Source organism: Parasteatoda tepidariorum, chromosome 9 (assembly GCF_982258835.1).
Source record: "Parasteatoda tepidariorum strain Cologne lab strain chromosome 9, Ptep-v5.0, whole genome shotgun sequence".
Classification (NCBI taxonomy): domain Eukaryota; kingdom Metazoa; phylum Arthropoda; class Arachnida; order Araneae; family Theridiidae; genus Parasteatoda; species Parasteatoda tepidariorum.
This window is the reverse complement of record NC_141763.1, coordinates 67506287-67527024: the sequence shown is the minus strand read 5'-3', so window position 1 is coordinate 67527024 and position 20738 is coordinate 67506287. Positions and strand designations below refer to the sequence as shown.

Sequence of the window (20738 nt, the reverse complement as noted above, 5' to 3'; positions counted from 1 at the left end):
ATATTATATTATATTATATTATATTATATTATATTATATTATATTATATTACATTATATTATATCATTCTACATAATAATAAATTACTATGCAATATAGTACATTATATAGCAAAGAAATTGTTAAATTTTGTTAAAATGTTTTGTTAATAAAACTTGGAAATAGTCTCAAGAATCCCAGCTATTCATTTTAGGAAAGATTTAGCATTAAAAAAAAATCGATTAAATTAACTCTTTTTCTCACAGAATGTAGGCGCCGTTTAAAATGTTCCTCTTCAACAAAACTGGATTATTTTTATTCAATTTACTCAAAATTTTTTTTCATGAAGAAAAATTAAATGCAATATTATTTTTAAATTCCAAAAAGTTTAAAATCTCATTACTGATAGATATTTATAAAAATGGATATTCTTTGAAGTGTGAAATCTAAGTAAAAGAAACATTTTTTTAAAATTTTTTTTCTAATATTTGCATAGTTTCTTAAAAATTACTGGTTACGAACACTAATAAAAATAAAAAGCTTCTTCGGAAAAATTAAACGTTAATAAATTAAATCATTGAATGATTGAAAATTAGGTTCAAAATATAAACAAAGTAAAAAAAAAAGAGAAAAAAACCAGTAACGCATTAAAGCTTACTATCATCAAAGTAACAAAGGATATTATGAGATGCTTTATATTTTGAAAGTAGAATGCATTTGTAAGACTTAAGAAGATAAAAATAAGACAAAAATGTATTTTTGCTCTGCTGTAATTCTAAATTTAAAAAAAAAGGGGGGGGGATGCTATAAAGTATTGGCATTTACGATGCCGGTAATTTTTACCATGGAATACATTTTTACTGAAGCATGTTACAGAACAAAAAAATGCACCTCAATTTTTATGTTAATAATTACCGTAAAATCACTCAAATACTCTAATTGAGTAAATATCACTGTAAAAATTACGTTATAATATTTTAAAGATAAAAATGCATTTCCCGTATAATGTACCCAAGGGTCCGGTATTTCATATCGTAATTTGAGCCAGAAATTTTTACAATGTATTGTGATACGAAATTGTTTCTTCAGTTTCGAAATTTAGATACTCCTTGTATAGCCTTTAAAAACACAAATTCGTGTGATTAAAATACGCCGTAATAAGCATAAATATGAAAAATTATTACTTATAATCGTTTGCAATATAAATAACTATTATTCTACTATCTGAGAAAAATTTTCGCAATCATTGATAATCAAAAAGAAATGTAATCAATGATTTAAATTAAATTTTATTATAAAAATTTAGTTTGAAGTTTAAAAAAACAAAGAAGATATATATTTCGATTGAATTATGTGTTTCAACAATACAGATTTTCCTGATTAATAGTAACCTGAATATCGGTTCTTCGAAAGGGGTAAAATATTCAATAAATCAGGATATAACACAGCACTAAAAACTGAAAGATATACCAACAAAACTATTAAAGCTAAAATAGTTCCAATTTTGTTTTTCATTATTATATTTTATCCTTCTTGGTAGCTTTTCATTATTAGATTAAGAAAAATCGTTTTAGTTGTACATGCCATCAAACTATCTGTGCATACATGTCTTCAGTATCATTTATCAAGGAGCTCTTTGCTTGAGGCCAGCCATTGTAAAGCATACTATCTTTTACGACAATTTAAAGTGTGTAATTTTAGATCGCAAAATACAAAATTTGAGTAAAATCAGTTGAATAGTTCCTGAAAAATCAAATTTTAGATATACTACATATTAAAATTAAATTTCACCGGAACTATTCAACCAATTTCACTCTCGTTTTTTAATTTACTAATTAATTAACATATTTGTAGTCACCCCCACGAACAATCAAGAATGAGTCCTAGAATGTGAAGCTGCTATTACATCAAAAATTAGTCAGGGGGGTCCTCTTTTTTTTTTTTTTTTTTTTTGGAATTGTATAAGTCGACTTATCGTTCTAGTCGACCCCTAATTTTGATTACAAAATAGCAAATTTCAGGCATGTCGGGAGTATAAGTCGACAGTTGTTATTAAGTCGGTTATTATTCCTATAGACATCATGTGTTAAAGGATACTAGACGCACGGCGAAACGTGGACAGAAAATAGAATTCTTTGCAAATTAGGGATCCGTTCGACAACGCTGATAACTTTAATGAATCAAACACAAATGATGTTCTAGAATCTTTAAATTGGTATCTTTATGGTATGTTTTTGAAATTGTCCCTGTGTTACATTTTTTGAATTACTCTTGAATAAATTGTCTTATTTTATCTTATTCTTAATTTTTTTTAATGTGATTTAAAGTATTGTTTGTAAACTAAAGCATTTATATGAAAACCTTTTATATGATGAGAGAAAATGCAAAACTAATTAAACATATTGAAAATAGTTTTGTAAAGGATAATTTGCAACGGTAAATTGATACAGAGTTATTTATAGCTATCTCATTATTTATATTGCATCAATATCTTACGATCAACGAATGTCCGACTTTATTAATGGTGTATAAGTTGACCCCCTGGTTTTTCGTAAAATTTTGGAGGTTTGAACATACGACTTATACACCACTATATGCGGTATATTAACATCTGTTACTTAAATTAAGCACAAGTCTGATTAAAATAATAACATTTGTCGCTTTAATTAGAAAATAAAATCGTATGCAATTGCAGCCGGAACTATAGGACAATATTTTCAGTGTGAAAAGTTAATTATTCGAATTACCATGCCATTTTGATTGTCGAAAAACACAAATAAAACAAGTAAATAAGGCTATTTTCGGATTCATTAATTTTTTAAAAGCATTTGAAAATAAAAGCTGTGGAATAATTATAACAATTCATACATATTTATTATTAATAAGGATAATTAATGAAAATGTGAAAAGGTCAAAAAGGAAAACTTGAAAAATTATGAATACCAAAAATATTAAAAAAACAAGCAAACAAATAAGTAGGTTAAAATGTATTCAAAATATTTGTGCGAGACTTGTGATAGATATTTGTGCTAGATTTGTGCTCTTTATGATGATCTCTGAAACAGATCTGTAACCTCATGTTGCACTAAAGACGATGCTATCAATGATTTATTTTTAGAGTTGAAAGTTAAATTAGAAAGTAAAGTTATTATAGAAAAAAAGCAAGCATCTCATACAAATAAACCTCTTCTCATTTTGTAAAGCTAATCTTGGCATTTTCTGAAAAGTTCTGATAGTTAATTACAGTTGTTAATTAAATAAATTAATTAATTTATATTTAATAATTAATTAATTAATACAATTTCACCTTTCCTTTTTTATCTTATTCTCAAAGTGTTCTTTGAAAATCGATATGATTATTCATGTAATTGATTAAAGGGAGCTGAAAAGTTATCTGCTAGCAACTTTTGGCATTTTCTGAAAAGTTCTGATAGTTAATTACAGTTGTTAATTAAATTAATTCATTAATTTATATTTAATAATTAATTAATTAATACAATTTCACCTTTTCTTTCTCATCTGATTCTCAAAGTGTTCTTTGAAAATCGAAATGATTATTCATGTAATTGATTAAACGGAGCTTTCTAAACTAAACAAGAAACATAATTGTTACTTATTTAAATTAATTCTATTGTTCATAGTTGGTCACTTTATTTTTACAGTTTATCAGTAGGGATCATTTTTATTGACATTAAATTTTATTTATCGATCCGGTTTTCATGACTCCAACAACGGTGACATTTCCACACCAAGAAAATGACACTAAATAAAATTAAAATCATTTGCGAAAAATTAAATACCTTCGATAACTTTTTGAAGTCAATGGAGGTAACCCCTATAAAGGACTAACCTCCATTACCGACCATTTTACTGTGGAAAAGAGAGTGGTCGCTCCCGAGAGGTTTCCCAGTAGTTTCATGTTGATAATATTAAAGAATGCAATTATAAATACCATATTTAGTTGTAACATTTTTATAATATTATTCTATTAAAAATTTAATAGCGTAATTAAATCGTTTTCAAAAAATCAAATACCTTCAATAACACTTAGAAGTCAATGAAGGTAACCCCTAAGAAGAACTAACCTCCATTACCGATCATTTTACTGTGGAAAAGAGAGTGGTCGCTCCCGAGAGGTTTCCCAGTAGTTTCATGTTGATAATATTAAAGAATGCAATTATAAATACCATATTTAGTTGTAACATTTTTATAATATTATTCTATTAAAAAATTTAATAGCGTAATTAAATCGTTTTCAAAAAATCAAATACCTTCAATAACACTTAGAAGTCAATGAAGGTAACCCCTAAGAAGAACTAACCTCCATTACCGATCATTTTACTGTGGAAAAGAGAGTGGTCGCTCCCGAGAGGTTTCCCAGTAGTTTCATGTTGATAATATTAAAGAATGCAATTATAAATACCATATTTAGTTGTAACATTTTTATAATATTATTCTATTAAAAAATTTAATAGCGTAATTAAATCGTTTTCAAAAAATCAAATACCTTCAATAACACTTAGAAGTCAATGAAGGTAACCCCTAAGAAGAACTAACCTCCATTACCGATCATTTTACTGTGGAAAAGAGAGTGGTCGCTCCCGAGAGGTTTCCCAGTAGTTTCATGTTGATAATATTAAAGAATGCAATTATAAATACCATATTTAGTTGTAACATTTTTATAATATTATTCTATTAAAAAATTTAATAGCGTAATTAAATCGTTTTCAAAAAATCAAATACCTTCAATAACACTTAGAAGTCAATGAAGGTAACCCCTAAGAAGAACTAACCTCCATTACCGATCATTTTACTGTGGAAAAGAGAGTGGTCGCTCCCGAGAGGTTTCCCAGTAGTTTCATGTTGATAATATTAAAGAATGCAATTATAAATACCATATTTAGTTGTAACATTTTTATAATATTATTCTATTAAAAATTTAATAGCGTAATTAAATCGTTTTCAAAAAATCAAATACCTTCAATAACACTTAGAAGTCAATGAAGGTAACCCCTAAGAAGAACTAACCTCCATTACCGATCATTTTACTGTGGAAAAGAGAGTGGTCGCTCCCGAGAGGTTTCCCAGTAGTTTCATGTTGATAATATTAAAGAATGCAATTATAAATACCATATTTAGTTGTAACATTTTTATAATATTATTCTATTAAAAAATTTAATAGCGTAATTAAATCGTTTTCAAAAAATCAAATACCTTCAATAACACTTAGAAGTCAATGGAGGTAACCCCTAAGAAGAACTAACCTCCATTACCGATCATTTTACTGTGGAAAAGAGAGTGGTCGCTCCCGAGAGGTTTCCCAGTAGTTTCATGTTGATAATATTAAAGAATGCAATTATAAATACCATATTTTGTTGTAACATTTTTATAGTATTATTCTATTAAAAAATTTAATAGCGTAATTAAATCGTTTTCAAAAAATCAAATACCTTCAATAACACTTAGAAGTCAATGGAGGTAACCCCTAAGAAGAACTAACCTCCATTACCGATCATTTTACTGTGGAAAAGAGAGTGGTCGCTCCCGAGAGGTTTCCCAGTAGTTTCATGTTGATAATATTAAAGAATGCAATTATAAATACCATATTTTGTTGTAACATTTTTATAGTATTATTCTATTAAAAAATTTAATAGCGTAATTAAATCGTTTTCAAAAAATCAAATACCTTCAATAACACTTAGAAGTCAATGGAGGTAACCCCTAAGAAGAACTAACCTCCATTACCGATCATTTTACTGTGGAAAAGAGAGTGGTCGCTCCCGAGAGGTTACCCAGTAGTTTCATGTTGATAATATTAAAGAATGCAATTATAAATACCATATTTTGTTGTAACATTTTTATAGTATTATTCTATTAAAAAATTTAATAGCGTAATTAAATCGTTTTCAAAAAATCAAATACCTTCAATAACACTTAGAAGTCAATGGAGGTAACCCCTAAGAAGAACTAACCTCCATTACCGACCGTTTTATTGTGGAAAAGAGAGTGGTCGTTCCCGAGAGGTTTCCCAGTAGTTTCATGTTGATAATATTTAGGAATGCAATTATCAATACCATACTTAGTTGTAGCATTTTCATAATATTATTCGTTAAAAAAACTAATTAGCGCAATTAAGAGTTATGTTTTTTTTAAGACTCGTAAACTTGTTAAAATGCAAGTGGATTGAATACGATAGTTCAATAGATAACAATATGCTTATCAGTATGTTTTTCAATTAATATTAATTAGCAGTGAAATATATTAAATTTTTTAAACTTTCAAATACGAAAATAATGTCGAGAATAATCGAGAGAAGTGGAAATATGTTAAGCATTAAAAAATTAATTATTGAAATTAACACATATAATTTATTACAATTCTTATACTTGTAATGATGTTAAATGTTTAAATCTAAATATTCGGCTGACAATATTATCTCTAATCCATAGTCTAATAATAACTCATAATTACTCATAATGATTAGTAAGAGATATTTAGTTCGAATTAGCTCCGAATACGAAAATCCTTAGAAAATTTAAGATGATTTTTTAGTTTTATGTTACTTATTAAAAATTTTAATTACTGCAAATGCTTATGATTAATTAAAATTATCATGCGTAATTAAATTAAATACCTAATAATATAAATAAATATAAAATGGTAAGTAAGAAGTTTTATTGCGATTATATAATTGCTATTTGCAATATGCGTATTCTTATTTCTTTAATTTTCTTAATTTCCTGTAATAGATAGTTAACTTTGTTAATTATTTTCATAGTTAATTGTCTAATGTTAACCATTACAAATGTTAATGTTCTTCAATACAAATAATATATTAAAAAATTTCATTTATTCAATTCATTTAATCAATGATGTGCATCAACTTAAACTTTTAATTAATAAAAATATCAATTAAAGAATTAAAAATTACAATTAACAGCTATGATTAACAATCATAACTAACTATCAAATCTGTTGAGAAAATGTAAAAAGTTGCAGGCAGTTAGCAGTTCATCTTCCAGTAATCTTCCAGTAATAACATGAATAATCATATCGATTTTCCCAGAAAACTTTAAGAATCAGGTAAAAAAGACAAGAGGAAATTATTTTAATAAATTGATGTACATAAATAAATTAACTAATTTAATTAACACTACAAATAACAGTAAAATTTTTTGGAAAATGACAAAAGTTGCTGACAGATAACTTTTCAGCTTCCATCAATCAATAACAATAATAATCATATCTATTTTCCCAGATCACCTTGAGAATCAGATAAGAAAGAAAAGTGGAAATTATATTAATTAATTAATTGATAAATGTGAACTAATTAATTGGTAAATTTAAATTAATTATTTAATTTAATTAGCAACTGAAATTAACTATCAGAACTTTTCAGAAAATGCCAAAAGCTGCTAGCAGATAACTTTTCAGCTCCTTTTAATCAATTACGTAAATAATCATATTGATTTTCAAAGAGCACTTTAAGAATCAGATGAAAAAGAAAAGGTGAAATTGTATAAATTAATTAATTATTAAATATAAATAAATTAATTAATTTAATTAACAGCTGTAATTAACGATCAGAACTTTTCAGAAAATGCCAAAAGTTGCTAGCAGATAACTTTTCAGCTCCCTTCAATCAATTACATGAATAATCATATCGATTTTCAAAGAACGCTTTGAGAATCAGATAAAAAAGGAAAAGAGGAAATTGTATTAATTAATTAATTATTAAATATAAATTAATTAATTAAATTAATTAACAACTGTAATTATCTATCGGAACTTTTCAGAAAATACCAAAAGTTGCGAGAAGAAAACTTGTCAGCTACCAAAAATCAATTACATGAATAATCATATCGATTTTCAAAGAACGCTTTGAGAATCAGATAAAAAAAGAAAAGATGAAATTGTATTAATTAATTAATTATTAAATATAAATTAATTAATTAAATTAATTAACAACTGTAATTATCTATCGGAACTTTTCAGAAAATGCCAAAAGTTGCTAGCAGATAACTTTTCAGCTTCCTTTAATCAATTACATGAATAATCATATCGATTTTCCCAGAACACTATGAGAATCAGATAAAAAAGAAAAGTGGAAATTAACGCGGGTCGCCTGATCGCCCAATGAGCTGGATAACGCATGTGGGCGGGATGGATAGGAAGTCCGCAACCCTCCCCCATACACTCCTGTCTTTCGACCAATGCGGAAAAAGACCGCGAAGGGTGCAAGAGGGGGGAAATTCGAATTGGGGGGAGGGAATTCTTCTTGATCCAATTAATACAGGGCCGCCAACGCCTGGAGGAAAAAAGAGAACAGGACATAAAGAAGATGAAGAAGAGCAGGAAAAGAAAGAACACAAAAGAGAAAAATGAAAGAAAAAAAAAGAAAAATAAGAGGGCCCTGCTGAAAAATGTCTTCCCATTAAAAGAAGACAGTGCCTACCAAATCGATTTTAATTTTTTTTTATATACAGAAAAATAAAGACATACGCCTTAAATAGGAATGGTCATCGATTACCGAGCCTCCCGTTTTCTTTAACCCCCCTACCTCATGGGATTAGGGGTGGTTTGTGTCCTCTTTTCAAATTGCGTTAGGTAGCTGTAAAAGTGGAGGGTGGTCACTTGGTCATGTGGTTTTGTTCACCTCTCCCCACCCTCCCACCCTAGATATAATTTGATTTTAATTTGGAGAAAACTGTATTGGTTCCAGGTTCAGAAAATTGCTGGCCATACAATTTTGAGATAGGGGAAGAAATTCTTGGGAAAATAACTTCTGGTGGTATTGATCCTTTCCTTTTTTAATGTTCAATTCTTAAATTTAAATGGATACGCTAAAATAAAAACAGCATTAATATTCTAATGCTGTTTTCGAGATATACTAAATATTTAGAGGTATACTATGTTTCAAGAATATAGTAAAATAAATACTTTTACTATATTAAAAAGTTTTCAATACAGTTAACCAAATTGGCACACTGGTAAAAACTTAGGAGCCTGATTAAACATAATATCAATCAAATTTACTACAGTTTTAGTATGGTCCCAAACTAAATCATATTGTCATATTTCTTAAACTTTATTACACGATACAATAGTTATCAGATCAATTGACTAGAGATCTGAGGCATGAATACTAACTGTAAGAAATTTCGAAGTGTCATAATGTTCACGTTTATTGCAGCTTAGGTATAGGCCTGGTGTTTTATTATATCCAGAAATTATCTATGTCACTAGATCACTTTTGGTGAAAAGTAATTCGTAACATTTTAGGTGTTAAGATACGCTAAAATTTTTAACAGTGTATAAGGGGAAATTTCTAGAAGAAATGATTAAAAATGGCATTACAAAATACTCTTAATTAAAATTTTCTTTTATAAATTTGAAAAATTAGATTCATAAAGCAACTGAGAATGAAAAAAGAAAGGTGTACTTAAATTATACAAAATCCATGCGAAAATGAAATTTGCATGAATTTTATCTTAAGGGTGTTTTTGAAGTTATCTCACTCAGAAGAGAAAAAGACACAGTTTAATTATCTTAAACTCGAAAGAATGCTATACTTTTAAATCATATATAACCCATATCTTTCCGTAAAGGATTATGCAAACTTCAGCACTAGCGAATAGCTCAAGTTCTGAAAATTTAATAACGTTTTAAAATGCTTAATTAATTATAACTTAAAATTAATTCATTATAATTTAAACTGTTAGTTAATTATAATTAATCAATAATAATTTGAAATTTTTAGTTATTATTAATTAATTAAAATTTCGAAAATTAATGTAAAATTCTCAAGTTTGAAAATGTTTATGAGCCCAGATAATGAAGCATTGGAGAAATCTTTCTGATATTTAAAAAGCAGATCTCTAACGCTTTACATTTTTACCAAACTGTGGCTTATTGTTTCCGTACGAAATTTTGCACACTGAGAAAAAAGTATGATCTAAATTACTAGAATCTAGTAAAATTTATAGTGTTTCTAGCTTTATGAGGACACCAAAAATCCAGGTAATTCATACCGAAGCTCTTGGGGAATGAATTTGGTAAAATTAACAATCAATTGTGGTTTTATAATATATGATGAAATTTGGTAATTCCATCATGATACCTTAAAGCACCCTTTATTCGGTTAAATTTACTTTTCAGTTTTATATTTCTTACAAAACATGTGGTTATAAAAACAATAATTTTGAAAACAAGAATTTCCGGTAAACTATTACCATATGAATGGAAAAGTTATCTAATGAATGGTTTAAATGCCCCATATTTTTGTTTTTATTACCAGAATATGTTTTTATGACCAAAAATATCATTTCTATAAAATGTGGTAATTTTACCAGAATTATTTTTCTGTGCATTATCTTGATAATTATCGTTAAGGGCTCTGCCTTATAATTGGCAAAACTTGAACTAACAGTTATAAATAATTGTTTGAAATTCATTACAGCTAAAAATTAGCTAAAATTTTGTGAAAATTATCCATGAAATCATTTTTAAATATGATATCAGAAAAGCTAATTTTAATTGCTTGTATATGAGCAATAGAGCCAAGTCCTACTAAGACACTTAGTTTTACAGGACCTATTGAAAGAAATCGTGAGTGTCATCACAAGTGACGCTCATTTATTGAAACAAACATATGGAAGAAATTATGTTCACAAGTACCAAAATGTAGTGTTTCTTGTAACGTAGGGTTTCATTTTTAAAATTAAAACTTAAATTTGCTTTAATACATCGCTTAGGATCCTTTATTAGTAGATCGAAAATAAAAGATCTTTATAATATTTATTTACTCTTTATAAAAAAATTCATTTTAACAGATTAAATAATTGACGGTCGTTAATTGGCTAGCAAGAAATTTTCTATTTCAAATTCAAACATAATTATAATAGAGTTGTTTCTGGAAGAAAAAAAAATTCTAGTTATGAATATAATTTATATGCTAATAATAATTATAAGCCACAACTTTCAGAAATGATACGACTTGAGGAAAAAAATAGAGAACAGTTTTAAGGATTTCAGAAAAATGCAAAATTAGTTTAATGCTTTAAATGTTTTACATTTAAGTATTTTTTCTGTACTTTATGGACTTAATAAAGCAAACTTTTTGAAGAGCATAACCTATTAATTTAATTTAAAATAGATTCTTGTTTACTGTATTAAAATAAATGTCCCAACTAAGCTAAGAAATATTTAATCTGATCAATGTCTTAAAATAGGGCCTTCAATAATTTGTATTTTGGCAAATTCAAGCTATAGTGTATAAACAGTTTTGATCAGTAAATTTTTAAAAAAAAAAATTGCACAAGGCGTCTATTAGGACTAAGCATTGGAGTTTTTAATGGAAGAAAGTTATAAGTGTATTTTCGAAAAAATTGAGATTTTCGGAGAAAGCTCTTACTTTACAACTTTACAACTTACTTTACAACTAATACAACTTTAATTTATTTTGTCAATATTTTGAACTTTGCAGATAAAAATACTTGGTGACTATCTCTGATACTTCAAAGTGCGTTTAGTGATAAACAAAATCAGGGAAACCTAAGAAAAACCTCCTTTTTTGCAGAAAATTAAAACGACATGACTACGATGATGCTGATAATTTAGATGAATATTTGTGATTTATAAATATCGCCGATTGGATGCTTTCAAACACGAAATAAAGGCTATGCAGACTCTTTATTTTGTTTTGTCAACGCATAAACTATAAATCTAATGTAGTCAAATTTATTCTGAGCAAAAAAGCATAACAAAACTACCGGAATATAATAAAATTTACTATATTTTTGGCCCTATGGGAACATCAAAAAGCTTGGTAATTTTTACAGAAGTGCTTTGTTAGTGATTTTGATAAAATTGATAAAACATAGTTTTATAATATGTGATAAAATTTGGTCAATATTTTTAGAATTTGGTAAATTTATTATAAAATCTTTGAGCAGGGTATATAAACCATTTATTAAGTTAAATTTATCTTCCAGTTTTGTATTTCATATTAAATATGAAGCAATAAAAACTATAATCTTAAAAACCAGAATTTCCGGCAAGTCATATGGACGGGAAAATTACCAACTGAATGATTTAAATACCATTTTAACGAGATTTATGGTATTTTAACCGGAATAATCATTACAGTACGATAATTTTACCATAATTTATTTATCCATTTATTAAAACGTCATTCAGCACATTTAGCTCTTTAATTACTAATTGTAAACATTGTTAAAAAAATTGTTGAGAAATCGCGAAGCAGAGATGTCATATAGTGAGATAAACAAAACACGTAGTCAAAACGTTATGGTATTTTAACCAGAATAATTATTACAACAAGATAATTTTACCATAATTTATTTATCCATTTAATAAAACGTTACTTAGTACATTTAGCTCTTTAATTAGTAATTGTAAACATTGTTAAAAAAACTGTGTAGAAATCGTGAGGCAGAGATGTCATATAATAAGATAAACAAAACACGTAGTCAAAACAAGAGAAAAATTAGCGCCCTCTGGTGGCAGGGACAAGACAGAAACCATCAAGCATTCAGATAAGGGGTTGAATCAATCAATTCTTTGTGGCGCGTTTACGGTTCTCCTTAGCACAGACGGGCAAGCGATGGAAGGGGAAAAAATGAAAATTTTTCCAATTCCTCCAACAGGCCGATAAGAAAGGCCATGAGATGATGTGAAATCAATGCGCCGTAATTGTAGGGAGGCAAAGTGCCACGGATGTTGAAAAAAGAAAAAAAAAAACATATATGTGCAGCAAAAAAGGATAGATAAAAACAAAAAGTAAAAGTAACAAAATTTAATAATTCCCAAAAACCATTATGCGACCCGTTCTGCCGTTGAGTTAAATCGGATGAAGCAGTAGTGATTTTTCAGTTGAGACAGTTTCATTGGTGTATTATATTATTTGTGATTTTATTTATTTCTAAAAAAATAACAGAAAAAAAAGGTAACGGTTATTAAATGCGACAGTTTTTATTCGTTCCAGTTTCGAATTAATTCATTTAGGTTTCAGTAATGGGAAATTTTATGTTTTCTTGCGATTTATTTATTTGTTTTTTTGGTTGGCATTTCTTTGTTAGAAACTTTATGAAATTCCCTAATGGTACATTTTTTGGATTCTAATAAAGAGCGAAATGAGTTAGAAGACTAAATATAATTTGTTTTGTTTATTTTGGTGGGAATACTATCGAAATGAGTGTTGAAAATCATTACGTGATGTTATTTTATTTTAATCTCTTCTCAGTTTAATGGAAGCTGAAATTATTTTCCAATAAGTTAAAATATCGATTTCTATTATAAAGTTCTTATTCTTTTTGAAAAGCGTGGTTGATCTGCAGTTAAATTTTAGGGAATGAGAAAAATATTGATTTTTTTACATGTTATATTAAAATTCTGTAATTCATTATCATTGAAAAATGTAGCAAAATTATTGTCTTCTATAACAACGAAATGTGGTTTTATTGAAACACCCAACTAATTATATTTTAAAGTTATTGGTTGAACTTAATGGACTTTTAAACTTAAGACTTTTATTCACATACTGTAAAAAATTCAGGATCAAATTACGGTACAAAGTTTCGGCGCTTTGTGAGATCATTCGCTAAACAAATTTTATCGTAATAACAATTTATTTTTACAGTAAAATAAATTTTTCCACGAAATATTAAACCGAATTTTTACAGTAATATTTATTTAATTAGAGTGATTCACTGATTTTACTGTAATTATTGCGGTATATCAGATTTTTTTGTTCCGTAACATGTTCGGGTAAAAATAGATTTTACAGTAAAAAGTTACCTACACTCCAAGTGACGGTATTTTTATCGTAGTAATATCGAATAGTACTTTTACCGTAAAAATACCTATAGTAAAGAAACAAACAAACAGAATAATAGCTGAATTAAGTATAAACGTGAAACTGAATTAGTTCTTATTGTCCCACATTTAGCAAAAATACAAAACTGAAAAATAAATTTAACCAAATAAATGGTTTTTATTCCATGCATTGATAAAATGACCAAATTTTACCGCATTTACCAGATTTTATCACATATTATAAAACTATATTTTATTGCTAATTTTACTAAAAGCTTTACCAAAGCGCTTCTTTAAAAATTATAGAGTTTTTCGATGTTCCCATGGAACCAGAAACATGGTAAATTTTACCATATTCTGGTAGTTTGGATCTTACTTTCTTTTTAGTGCATTAAGAAAACTTTCAAAATAAATAAAATTAAAATATTAATATACAATTCCGTAATTTCATATTATATTTTTAAAAAAAAATTATTTATCAGTAACGTGACTCTCGAGAGCTCATGATTAGGTATTGCCTGCAGAAGTGTCTGCTGCCTTTCCTCAGGAACTCCTTGCAGATGAACCGGAAGTTACGATAGTGATTTTTTCTCTTCTTCATCCAGCTCCGTTAGAGTGAAAGTGTTCGAAAGTAGGACAAGGGATCCTCAACTTCCGCCAAAGTTTCCGGAAAAGCATCCCATAGTTCACTTTCGATGGCCTAAATAAAAATATACCTGTAAATTTCGGCATTTTTTTTCTCTTCCATTTCCTTCATTCAAGATGGAAGATTTTATGCAACGCTGTTAAGGATATATTTTGAGGGATTTCATATGATGAATAGATTCTATTTTAAATATTTATTTAAAAAAAAACTTTTGTTTATATTAAATTTTAAAAATAGGTGTATTTTTAAGTATTTATGCATAGTTTGAATGATTTTCTGATCAATAATAGCTCTATTAATAAAAATTTATTTAATTATAAAACGTACAATTTTACCAATTATAATATGTATAATTTAATAATTATTTTTAAATATACCGTTTATAATATAATTCAACCAATTCTTGATAGTTTGATGGTAACTAATTCATGTGATTTTAATTTGATTTTAAGCTATTTTTTTAAGAACTTAAATAATTTTTATCGAAGTAAACTAAAGTTTTATAGCTTCTTTACTTATTAAAGTTAAAAGAAAAGTTTGTCCAATTTTTACAGTTTATTTTAGCTATTATATTCCTTGGTTCAAAATTTGAAGTATTTTTATTAATGAGGAAGTATGAAGTATGAAGTATGAAGAATGAATTACATATTATAAGAAATTTCCGGATCAAATTACAGTAAAATCTGTTTTTACGGGAACCAAAAATTTGATATACAGTAAGTTTTTCAGTAATAATTACCGTAAAATCATTGAATCCCTCTAATTAAAAAAATAAATATTGCTGCAAAAATTACGGTAAACATTTTAAAGTAAAAAATGGAATTTACGGTAAAATGGATTTTACGGATTATGCACCAGAAGTGACGCTACTTTATACCATAATTTGATCTGGGACAATTTACAGTGTATTTTCTAGAGCGTATGTACAAGTCGCTATTTCTCAATGACATTTTGTATAGTAATAAATACTATAAAATCACCTGAAAAAGTTCTAAAAAATCAAAATATCTGTATTTATAATGTCAAAAAATTCTTGAAATTCTGAGCTCCTATACAAAATGAATGCCATCAAAATCTACAATGCAGTTGAGAATTTCATGATATTCTACGTAAAATATATATCTATAATGTTATTTACTACAATGTTTGCTTCGTGAAAATAAAATAATTCTTGCAGAATTAAAAAAATTACATTTATGTCCCGGAAACTGCAATAAAATTATATATAAATTAATAATTATATAAAATATATTTAATGAATTATATTAATAATACAGTAAATTATACATAATTACACATAAATTAATGAAGAATAGGACTTGACTTTAAGACTTATATAACGAGCCATCGACTTTTAATACTGGCAGTATTTCACCAAAGTTTAAATAAAAAATTGAAAGACTTGAGAACTCAGATAAACTATAATTTATCCTAGAGGGAAGTTTTGAACCAAAATTTGCCTCAATATTATTTCCAGAAAATGTACTTCCCAAATTTCGAAAACTTCTTAGATTAAAGCGACCTCAATCAATCAATATATTCAAAATCTGTGATTTTTTTCTTTATAAAAATGCTTTTCTGAGCAATTTGAAAATGGGACTTAGTATATCATAGTCTTATCATTCAGCCCGTGAAAATTATTTGCGTTTAAAAAGTTATTCCTGCGATAATATGATGTATTTTACAACGAAACTTAAACGAAACGAAAAGGGAACTCCAGGATCAAGTATTAGGAGAAATTCTGCATTCGCTTAGGACTTTTTAATGGAACTGACCTCATTTGCGTTACATGGAGAGGAAAACTCCAAAAAACTCCCATGGTTAATCTGACGATAAAGGAACTCCAACCTGTGATCCGTCAACCACTGAGGATATTTCATGTAAGCACTGTGGGCGGTGCGAGCCGGGTGCGGAATTCGTATTGACCAGTCATCGGTGGGATTCGAACTCATTGGGAGGCGAACACTCTATCTCATGAACCACTACGGCTCCTTTATATTGTTACAGTGAAGATAAAATAAATTTTAAATTTCAATATTTTAAACAATGGTGCTTATATTCATTATTTTTTGTGTATAATGTTCGGAACATTTAGTAACACAACTATTTATTGTGAATACCAGAAAAAAATATATTTTGTCTAATTGATGTGAATATTTCTATTCGTTTTTCCTTTTCCTTATTAAAGATATTTCATATACTTTTTTTCACATCTTTGAAGCAAATAGATATTGAAATAATTAATTATAAAGCCTATCATATTGCTACGAAAAATTTATAATTTTGAAATTGTATTCGAATTTGTATACTTTAAAAATATTTTTAGGAATTTAGTTAATTAAGCAATGATATGTCATGTGCTTGCGGTAATAAATGTGGAATTAATATTTGTTACTAGTACGTAAAAACAACTGAGAAAATCAATAGTAAACATCTTAAGTTGTAAAGAAGAATCTATTAATAAATTTCGCTTCCCTTTGGAAGCTGTTTAATATTTTAACATAATAATTTTTTTCTTTTATTAATAAATTTTATCTTCTACTTTAAATTCAAAATTAAATACAATTTACGTGCTTATTAAATTTCTAAACAAAAATATGGTCGTCTTTGTACTGTCTGTGAAATTTTCTTATATTAAGGAAACTTTGAGAAATAATAGACAAAAGAAGGTTAAATATTCATTTTTTCTTCAATATTTTTTAAGAATTGAAGAAAAACAATTAATTTTATCCTCTTTTTTCAACTAAAACGTTGAAACGAAGCTAAATATAATTAACCTACTAATTAATTTTATTGTATTTATTTTTTTTGCAAAATTTGATCACTTCAAAGAAATTTTGATTATAGATATTCTTTTTTTTAGGAGTCAAGAGGCTCAAGGAAGTTAATTACAAAATGCAAGAAGCTGAAATTATGTGTCCAGGAACAATCCTACATTAAATTGCAAAAACATGACTTTCAACATAACGAGTAAGTACTTTTTAGCCTAACTCCCCCTAAAAAATGCATTTCTTTAATTATTAACAACAGTTTTTAATATTAAAATAGTTATTATCACAATAAATTATAAATGATATTACGTTTCATTAAAAATATCCAAGTCTTTATTGCTGGTTCTCTATTTATGTTTTATGTTGCTCAAACAAAAAAGTTAGAATTAAGTTTAAAAAGTTTAATTTGTTACTAGCAAGGCTTCTACCTGAAGTTGTTCTAAAAACTTAAAATTTTATTTTAAATTATACAATTAGCTCAAATAAGTGAGTAAATTTTAAAGGTAAGTTCTTTCATAAATAACCGTGATTAAAAATGCTATTTGAAGCTTGATATTTCTTGAAAACTAACCATTCAGTTTCATATTTTTCTCAGAAATAATTATGTAAAGTTTCGTGTTAAAATAATTAGCATTTCGAAGTACAGCCTGAATACTTACGAAGAAATTCTAACTGATTTCCAATTTATGAGACCATTCCTTGAATTCAATTTGACTTTAAAATACTCATAAATCAATTCTAACTAACTGCAAGTTTATATCATAATTTACTGAATTGAGCTTTAACATATAATTGATTTTTAAAAAGCACTTTCAAAATTCTCTCAAAAACATCTCAATTTACTTCAAACTTAAGCCATCAGACATTGAATTTTACTTAAACTTATCACACCATGAGTGTGCTTAAAGCAATTTTCACTTGTTTCTGAACGTTATCATCATATTTAATGAATTTAATTTCACTTTATCGTAAAATGAATATTCACAAAATAATCATATTACAAATTGTCAATACCATTTATATAATTTAGCTTTATTTTATCTCAAACTGAAAGTTTCTATAACATTTCTAATTTACACCGAATTTATACCATCATTGAATTTATATTACCTAATGCATCCTATATAATAAAAAACCACATCTAATTTGCATGGAATTTTCACCATCCATTCACCATTCATCACCATCTATTACTATTTATACAATTTAGCTTTATTTTATCACAACCTAAATGTTTCTATAACATTTCTAATTTACATCGAATTTCTACCATCATTGAATTTATATTACCTAATACATCCTATATAATAAAAAATTACTTCTAATTTGCATGGAATTTTCACTATCCATTTCCATCCATTCATCATCCATCACCATCTATTAATATTTATATAACTTAGCTTTATTTTATCTCAACCTAAATGTTTCAATAACATTTCTAATTTGCACCGAATTTATACCATCACAGAATTTAGCGTTATCGCATCCTATATAATAAAAACCAATTCTAACTTGCATGGAATTTTCACCATCCATTCACCATCCCTCACCATCCATTATCATTTTTTAAAAATAATTTTATTTTATAACCGTCGTTGAACAGCCGACCCAATTTTTGGGTTTACTGCTACTAATGTTCAACTCCGTAGCCTTACAATTTTGAACCCAATCCAAAACACAAGGGAACTTCTGGATCAAGTATTGGGAGAAATTTTGCCTTCGTGGAGGACTTTTTTGATGGATTAACTTGCATTTGCGTTACATGGAGATGAATACAACGAGAACCTCCCATGGTTAGCCTGACGGCAAAAGGACTCTAACCTATGATCCGTGTACCACTGAGGATATTTCACGTCAGCACTGTGGTCGGTGCAAGCTGGATGCGGATTCGCATCGACCAGCCATTGCAGGGATTCGCAGCCGGTTTACTTCATTGGAAGGCGGCTCATCTATTACCTTTTATATAATTCAGCTTTATTTTATCATAACCTGAATGTTTCTATTACATTTCTAATTTACAGCGAATATGTACCATCATTGAATTTAGCTTTACGATTTAATAATTAAAAACCACTTCTAACTTGCATGGAATTTTATCCATCATGCATTTAATTTATTTTCACTTAATCACAAACTGGTTACTCACAAAGCTACTACAACTTATTGCTAATTTATATTACCAATTTAGCTTTTCCCTTACGAAAGATAAAATACTCTTAAGAAAATTCTAATTTACACCAAATTTATACCGTCATACGTTGAATTTAGCTTTACCCCTATCTCATCCTGAATACTCAAAAACTAATTCTAACTCACATGGAATTTTTATCATCGTGTAATAATTTAACTTTATCGCGGACTGGTTACTCATAAATCTGTTCTAACTTACAGTAAATTAATATTACCATTAATTTAATTTAGCTTTATCTTATCAGAGATGGGATACTCCTAAGAACTTACACCAAATTTATACTATCATATATTGAAATCATCTTCTCCTTGTCAAATCTTGAATACTCAGAATGTAATTCTAATTCTCCAAATTTACGTCACCATTTAATAAATTTTGCTTTACCTTCTTTTAATCTAATGCATCGCTAATATTTTCACAATGAGACCTAATTTATTAATGCAATATATTTTTTTTTAAATTCAGAAATTAATCAGAAAGTTTTATTAGATTACACTTACGCTCTACGTTTATCAAAACTAAACGATTGGTAGGATATGCTCTTAATTAGTTAAAAATTAGTTAATTAGTTTATTTTCAAAATACTCTCTATATTAGTGTGACAAATATATATTAAACTAGCACTAGTGTCTCATGGCGTGCTTCCTGATTTTCTGCAGAAATCATTCTACCAATTCCTAAATAAAATGAGGAAAAAAATTAGAGGAAACTGGAAACTGTCTGAAAAGTTAAAATTTAAGCAAATTATTAATATCTAAAGTTTTAACCCTCCTCAGGGATGTTTAGTCTCTATTTTGAATTGACTGAAGGGAGTCAAAGAGTATGAAACTTAATCCTTGCTATTTTACTTAGATACTCATTATCTAAGTAAGTGATTATTGCGCACTTTTCACTCAGAAAATTAGACCGAAACTGAGTCAATGGGACAAATAGTTTAGAAGTCATAAGAGTTTTAAGTGCAAATAGGTCAAAATCAAAATTTTTTCTCTCTATACATAAGTTCCTTGTAACTTTAATGCTATTAGTTCTATTGCATTACATTTTATTCAGTATAAGAATAAATAAATAAAACTTCCTTGTCGAAAAGGCAATGTTTAAATTTAATTAATTTTTACTCTTTAATCCCCTCACAATTAGAAAATTCAAAATGGCGACTAAAGCTCACCTCAAAGAAAGGATTATGACATTCATATTAAAATTGAACGAATACTTTTAATGCAATTTCCAGCTTCAATTTTTAAAGGAAAAAAATGATTTTATTTATAAAGTGTGTGAGCATTAATAAGTCACTGGTGTACAAATATTAAGCTCACAT

The 20738-nt window shown here is 27.4% G+C and overlaps 1 long non-coding RNA gene across 2 annotated transcripts in view; it reads left to right on the top strand.

Moving 5' to 3' along the window:
• The window catches only part of LOC107437847 (uncharacterized), a 339730-nt gene that overhangs the window by 160263 nt on the left and 158729 nt on the right, over positions 1-20738 (top strand). For both annotated transcript variants that reach the window (XR_015429297.1, XR_015429298.1), the window contains one exon: positions 17325-17431. This is a non-coding gene — a long non-coding RNA (uncharacterized LOC107437847). The remainder of the gene's footprint in view (positions 1-17324; positions 17432-20738) is intronic.